Here is a 6,000-nt window from a genome sequence, read left to right as displayed (position 1 = left end):
AGCCAACCCGATCAGTGGTCAACATTCAATAAAGACGGATGCCCTTGGATGTCGACAGATGGCCCAATCCACATAACAACCGACCAGATCAACGGTCTCGGTCACGTGCGACCACAAGGAGCCAGCTAAATTGAACTTCTATGCAGTAACCTACATATTTACACTAACAATATGGAAAGGAGAAAATAATCACAAAATTCACCTACACGGACCATTATCTACCGGCCATATCTATCCCATCAGTTCCCATGTAAGGATACACCACAGACAATTCAGAACAATGCTTCTTTCTTCTTCTTCTCCTCTTTTTCCCTTTCATTTTACATCCAAGTAGGGCTCAAACCTCAAGACCTCAATGTTAAAAATATACCATTTCTACCATAGCGCAACAGGCTCAAACCCCAAAGAAAATATTTCATTTCATGCAATAAATAGAAGAATAAAAAAATCCAAAAAAGTATGACATTCAGTGGAGTTTTGAGTAAATGCACGGTGCTTCTTTCCCCAACTTGAATTTATTTCAAATTGTGAATCATTTCCCTGGGATTGAAAAGATACAATCAGTGTTCGAAGTATCGGTATCGCTACAAGTTTTGCTGGTCGGGAATACAGAAACAATGTTGATATCACTGATAATAGTCTCGATAACTGAAAATAGGGGTAACATAGGGGAAACGGTGGAGTTTTTCAGCAAAACTTTAGGGGATCCTAAAATAAACATATTTGCATATTTAGTAATTTTTTAAAAAAAATAATTGTAAAATGGATGCATACAAAATAAATTCATTTAATGGGGGCCTAGAAGCACGTCTTATCATTAGAAACCAGTCTGACCATCCTATCCATCCAAACATCCATCCAACCTTCCATCCAATAAGAATATCAAAGACACCTGATATTTTTTCAAGAAATCGTCGACAACTAGAGAGGAAACAAAAGATTGTGGTCTCGATATCACCCATGTTGAGATAACATTAATATAATGATATGATCAATATTATCATCAACAATTTGAACACTGCATGCAATCATGCACCCATAAAAAAGATGAAAAATTAAACAAATTTTTGGCAATATTAATACATTGGCGATATTATCAGAATAACATTGATACACTGGCAATACAAGCAACAACTGGAATTTACACAGTCGGAAATATTGGCGATACAAGCAACAACTGGAATTTACACAGTCGGAAATATTGGCGATACAAGCAATACTTGGCGATACTTAGTGATAAATCGCCAATACCATGAATTTCTGAGACCACCAGTGTTATCATTATCTCTGTGCTGGAGATACGGAAAATATCGGGGTTGTTTCAGTAATATCCGGGATACTCCAAACAATGGATACAATTGTAGGATTTGAATCATTGTTGTAGAATTTAGTCAAAGAGTACTTAAAAGCAATACAGAGTGGCATTTAGATGCTATGCTGGATTGAATTGCAGCAATTGAAATAATAAAATGACCAAAATGGAGGTGGAGCCATATTAATTAATAAGGATGACCAGCCCCAAATTGCAATTCCATGCATCTAACGTCAGACTTGGAAGTAATTTGGAATTGCTTGTTGGCAAGTCCCTCATTATGAAAGCGTTGTGGGTATCTCACTTAGGTCATTTCCACTTTACTGTATTGAGTTGCTATAATTCAATCCGAGCATCCAAACACAACCTTACAAAGCCAATGCAACATTGAGGCAGTAACCAAGCAAAGAGACACAGTAACAGCCACATATCAGGTACTGCTGAGAAAAATATACAGCCATGCCTGAAAACTGGTAATATCAACAAACAGTAACCTCATTTCAGCCACACACCAAACACCCCCAACAAATTTCTCCCTCAACTTTTTTGAACAGCTTCCACAGTCAATGCACTAATCCAATCTGAGCCGCTGACTCCGCATGCTGACTTGGAAATGGGTCCTCCAACTTCTCATCTACCCAGTTAAAAAACAAATCTTATTTACCTGGACTAATGAGTTCTCAGCCATCACATATGGCTTCCCAACCTAGATCTATATAGACAGTGGGTAAAGCAGCCCCAACTGTTCTTCGACTACGTTTACAGTTTTTCTAAACAAATTGATCCAAAAACCAGTATGCCTCAAAACCCAGTTTTGAGTGGTCAGCAAGAGTTGTCGGGCTTGCTTTTATCTTGCATCACCTGATAAGAAATCCAGAATCCTTCCACTGAAAATCGCCAGAGGGGTGCCTCAGTTAAAATCTGTGCCAAGTGTCATATTCTATCCATCTAGTATTCTTGTTATCCTGTTCTGTCCGGAGAAGGTTTGGACCTTTCCAATCCATGTAGGCAAAACACCGACACCTGTCCTTCAGATCAATTTACCCTCTTTAAGTAACTTCGTCCACTGATATATCCAATCATTTACTTTAGTAACAAGAGATTCGCGCTGCCCTTCGAATCACAGCTCCATCCCTTCAAGAATGAAATATCGCAATTGCAGGAGGTAAACCACAGCAGGATTGACTGTTTCACGACTCGCAAGGAGTCCAAAAAGGACAGCAGAAATAGTTTTGCAGGTGAGAGGCTATAAATGGAAGTGTTTGTTTTCTTCATGCTATCAGAATGTCATGTATCATAGGCCAGTAAACACGAGAGTAATCTAACAGCTCATATTTTGTGGGAATTACAAAGAAATTCGTTATAGAAAAAATAGTAGAATAAAAATTACCATGAGAAGAGGCAAAAATGAGTACTTAAATCCATATAGGAAATTAACATACAGATTGTAGAAGTAACAAGCTAAATTATCCATGCACATGAGATGATTCCTTAAATTTTTTCTATTACAGGATACCAGGAAGGAACATAAGATGTTAAAACTTACATATTTGATGTAAAAGAGCTGAGAAAGGAGAAAATGGCGAAGGACGGATTTTTACACAAACCAAACTATTCAAAGAGGTTGATTTTTTTTAAAGTACTCCCTCTGCAAGAGAATATTCTCTCCCTAAACTCACACTTGTCTCCTTTATTCGTAATGTTTAATAACTCTTTCTACATATGCCCTTGGCCAAAATACAAAGGATAGATCTTAAAACTCTAGACTTCACTATTTTAATAACCAGTGGCATAAAAATCACTAAAAGAATGATAGGGGATGGACTTTTACTAGAATAGGAAATTAAACAACAGCTAATAGATGTGTTCATGAGTGGGGTCCATTCTTGAGTTCCCCATATGTGTTCGATCTACGATCAAGATATGTCAAGTCTCCTCACCCTTGAGAAAAACACATCCTTGAGTTTGACACCGGTGTCAATCATTGAACATGAAACTACGCCACATGGTGAATCTTCTTCCACCATGGTAAAAATTGCTAAGGTCTGCGTGTCAGGTTGGCACTGCTTGTGTCACATGGGGCAGTTGATCATGCCACTTAGCCTTCATGCTTTCCAAGTTCTACACTTTGGTTTTTGCTCCTTCCCTACTCATGTCCTCCATGACGGCTTCCATCTTGTCCCTGGCAATGGATTTGGTTGCAATGAATGTTGCATTGGTGAATGTGCCTCCCTAACTAGCTTGCAGCTGACGTCCTGTCTTTCCTGCATCATCTTTTTCATCACAAGTCTATGATTGCTGCACTTTGATCCAAATGGCACCATACAATTGCCTCGCTCTCAATTTCAACAATTTCCTTAGACCTTGCCAATATGATTTTGATAAGTCACTCATCTCCTTTCCCGCCAATTAGTCCTTTGCTTCACCTGGCACTCCATCAGTTCATCAATCTTCTCAATTGATCCAATTACAGATCTATTGATGGATTCAATCAATCCAACAATGGGCTCTTGGCATGTATCATTAAGGATCATGACAATTTTACCAGAAATTTCCTTTGGATCTTTAGGTAGGGATATATGCAGGCTTTGGCCAATTCACAAATTTCTCTTATGACTTCTTTGAATTCTTCCAGCAACAGCCTATGCTCCAAAATGCCTCACTCATCACCATCTTATTTATTTAATTTTGAGATTTGACAATTTTATAGATAGAAGATAGAATTTCATAGAAATCCATGTGCCAGTGACCCTCTCAAAGTCATCGTTACAAGCCTTTGCAATCTGTCTGGACAGCAACTACAAATTCTCCTAATTTCCCAGCATCTCCATCTTGGAACATCCTCTGAAGTCTTGTCCTGAGAGTGCCCAATTAATAATCATGGTGTAGGAGTGTCTTTTTAAACATTCCAATGATGTAACTATATTCTCAAAAGTTCTAGAAATTCGCACCTTATATCCCAAAGAATCCCAAAGATACACTTCTAAAGTATCTCTTTATGATTTATGAGCAGGTTTCCCATCCATTCCTCCATTACATTTCCAATGAACTCACTGAAAGACCAAGCTATCCCAAATCTAGAGAGAAGGACCAAATCTCCTTAGCTACTGGACAACTCATCATCCCCATGTGGATCAAGCAGTCCCAAAGACTCATCGCCGACATCTCATTCTTCTTTTTACAAGACATTTATGAATACCCAACATGGTGGTGTCGTTTTCTAGTGAGTAGAGGGACAATGAGTTGACACACCGTCGTTATTGTGGTTGGTGGTGTCATTTTCCAGTGAGTAGAGGGACAATGAGTTGACACACTGTAGTAATCATAGATGGATGCGTAGGGATTGGAATGAAAAGGCAGCCGATGGCAATAACCAATGTAACCTAGATACAAATTGGAGGATGGGAAAGGACAATTGTAATGTGAATGGGAGTCCAAATATGAGTAACTATAAAAATTGTAAGAATGTCTGCTTGCAATATTGACAAGCCAATACAGGCTGAAACTTAGGGGTGGTTTGGATGCCTGTAAAGTCCTTAAGTAGGAATCTGTTTACAGGTAATCAGATTACATAGGGTGTTTGGATGGGTATATCTGCATCTGTTTACAGGTAATCAGATTACATAGGGTGTTTGGATGGGTATATCTGCCTATAATCCGATTACATCTTTTAGCTGTAATATGAAACGTAAGAAAATACAGGTAAAGGGATTTAATATGAAACGTAAGAAAAAGTCATGTTTCAGAATACAGGTAAAGGGATTTAAGGCAATGGCTATAATTTTTGAAAATTATAGCCGATGAAAAAGAAGAAGAAGAGCCGATGAAAAAAAAGAAGAAGAGCCAATGAAAAAGAAGGCTCTCTCTCTCTCTCTCTCTCTCTCTCTCTCTCTCTCTCTCTCTCTCTCTCTCTCTCTCTCTCTCTCTCTCTCTCTCTCTCTCTCTCTCTCTGTTACTATTGCTAGGGTTGAAACTTCTCATACATTGGGATGTTATCAAAATGATTTGTTTACCGTAAAAATCGGCCACAGGCTTTATTGAGTTGGGCTTATGCCAATGATCTTATCTTATATAAAAAACTGTCTTTTGATTATTTTTAAAGGATTTACCACTCCAAGCTCTGTTGTCAGTGAATACCTAATTATAGGTTGTAAACAGATTTCAAGTTATCCAAACACAGACAATTGTTTCCCTGTAGTCAAATTACAACTTAAAGCGCATGTAAACATTTGACACCTATAATCAGATTACAACTTAATGACTTTACAGGTATCCAAATGACCCCTTATGGATAGATTTTATATGCTTCTTGGGTTTAATAGGGTCGGCTATGGGGCTGTTTGTTGGACAGATTGAGTTAGGACAAGATCTAGGAATGAGGAAAGAGAAAAAAAAATTTTATCATTATTATCCCAAGTTCCCAAGAACAAAATATGCTATGAAACCAATTCGACATAGGGCGCATGAGGGAAAAGAGAGAGAGAGAGAGAGAGAGAGAGAGAGAGAGAGAGAGAGAGAGAGAGAGAGAAGAAAAGAAAGGATTTTTACACAGCACACAATTCAAAGAGGTTGATCATTTTAGGGTTTTCCTAAGAGAATATTCGCTTTAAACTCACACTTCTTTATTAACAATATTCTTCAACACTACCTACATATGGCTTTGGAGGTCTTTATGTGGCCCAAAATAC

The 6,000-nt window shown here is 38.1% G+C and overlaps 1 protein-coding gene across 5 annotated transcripts in view; it reads right to left on the bottom strand.

Moving 5' to 3' along the window:
- Positions 1–284: 284 nt before the first annotated feature.
- The window catches only part of LOC131236747 (regulator of nonsense transcripts UPF3-like), a 46,049-nt gene continuing 40,333 nt past the window's right edge, over positions 285–6,000 (bottom strand). For 3 of the 5 annotated variants that reach the window (XM_058234150.1, XM_058234147.1, XM_058234152.1), the window contains exon 12: positions 1,709–2,497. The gene's annotated coding sequence lies outside the window, so the exon portion shown is untranslated. Of the gene's footprint in view, positions 541–1,708; positions 2,498–6,000 lie in introns of those variants that run through there. The other 2 variants (XM_058234149.1, XM_058234148.1) reach the window with 2 other exon arrangements.

The sequence above is a fragment of the Magnolia sinica genome, chromosome 2, assembly GCF_029962835.1.
Source record: "Magnolia sinica isolate HGM2019 chromosome 2, MsV1, whole genome shotgun sequence".
In the NCBI taxonomy this organism is placed as follows: domain Eukaryota; kingdom Viridiplantae; phylum Streptophyta; class Magnoliopsida; order Magnoliales; family Magnoliaceae; genus Magnolia; species Magnolia sinica.
The sequence above is the reverse complement of the archived record's forward strand: the minus strand, read 5'-3'. Positions and strand labels throughout refer to the sequence as shown.